Below are 1829 nucleotides of genomic sequence, written 5' to 3'. Positions count from 1 at the left end.
TCATTGAGGTGCCCCTGTACAAGTCTTTTGCGTTGGTACTGATGTTACCTGTTTTTCCTCACCGCACTCAGAGGTGCAGTTATAATCTTGTCTCTGCCAAAATTCGTAGCACCTGACTTCAGGCATTTCTCAGTGGTATCTTCATTAGGACCTCAGTCTTTGTTTTATGTCAATGCAAGAAACACGAACCTCCAGAGGAGTTAGATCTCTGCAAACAGCCCTGCGTAATCTAGTTAGGATAGCTTATATTCAAATACTACAATATTTTTCCTGATAGCATTTTGTTTTTACTTTCAACTAAGTGTGAATATGTTTTTATGGTCTTTTCCAAAAGCACTTTTGAGATATCCCTCTGCTTTCAACCCTAATTCAGTGCTGCAGATTGTCAGGAGAAATTATTGCTAAACCCAAATCAAAGTGAGGGTTTCCTTTTAACCTTTAGATTTTTATGATGGCTTTCTCATTTCACTAACAGCTAGCTCTGAGTAAGCCTACATGTAAGGGGTGCCTTGGTGAGGCAGAGCACCCGATGATCCACCAGTTCTTCTCTTGCAGCGGCACCAGTTTGAGTTGCACGGGGAGGCATGAGGCTGGGACTGACCATCCTGTTACACCTTGGTAAGTACAGATGTTACAGTTATTCAGGCCAATTCAGAAATATTACCATGTGATTTACTCATCTCTCCAAGATTTTGTTAGAGTGCTTCTTTCATGTACACTATTAAGACACATATGACAGTGAGTCCTTATTCCCCACGCTCCTGCCTAGACGCTATGAGTGATATGAAAACCTTAAATTGAGTAATTGAGTAACTGTTGTAATTGTGTCTGAATCAGGTCCTGAAACGGGCAATCATTATCTATGGACAGCTAATATAATGAATCTGGATAAATAAAGAAGGACAGACAAACCAAACATATGCATGAATTTATACCTGAAAGAGTCAAGATTCACTCATCATCTGAAGCCACAGAATGAAACCTGGTTGTAAAATACTGTGTATTTACTGCTGTAATTGCATTACTGGTTCTGGTGTTCTGTGGGATCTTCATGTATTGATTGTAATTTTTTTTAACTGCACTTCTTATAACAAGTTGAGCCAAGTAAAGCTGAACAGATAAAGCCTCCAAGGTACCCATTCCTGTTCAGGGTTTCAGGACAGAACTTGTTTAAAAGGACAAGCCCTTTAAGGGAAGTTTTAACATAATGGGGAAAATATTTAAAGTTGTTTCAGGCAAAATAAACCAAAAGATCCTGCAATTATTTAGAGAATTTAGAATTATTCTGTCTAATTATTAATGATGATTCCATGGGGTCTGAATGGAGGGTTCTGGGACTAAACCAGGAGGTTCACTGCAAATCATCAGAAAATTGGAGGGACCTCTTATGTCACTCCTGGTCTCAATTCCACCATTGTCACTTGGAAATAAGCAGGATTAATCCAAATCTGACTCTGCTCAAAGAGTCAATTGAAATGCCTGTGATTCTGCTGCAGGAGTGCTGGCTATGGGTACACCAGGGTAGGAAGCGTAATAAATTACTGCTTGTAGCAGATTGGCATGTTTATTGTGCAATAATGCGCTGAGAATTTATGTTTTAGTATAGATGTGATTTTATAATATAATTTTTTATAATTATTTTGCAGCAGGTGTGCTCATTACCAAAGCTCTTCAGGATTCTACCAAACGATATTATTAAGGACAAAAGGAGTACAGGCAAATGATAATTTAGTTTTCTGCTAATGTTAGGATGTAACTGATTTTCTCTGGAGAATACTGCTGGTTATACACAACAATTTCATCTCTCATTGATCTTCTTTTGCTCTCAG

The sequence above is a fragment of the Antrostomus carolinensis genome, unplaced genomic scaffold, assembly GCF_000700745.2.
Source record: "Antrostomus carolinensis isolate BGI_N321 unplaced genomic scaffold, ASM70074v2 scaffold5609, whole genome shotgun sequence".
Lineage (NCBI taxonomy): Eukaryota > Metazoa > Chordata > Aves > Caprimulgiformes > Caprimulgidae > Antrostomus > Antrostomus carolinensis.
This window is presented reverse-complemented; position numbering follows the sequence as displayed.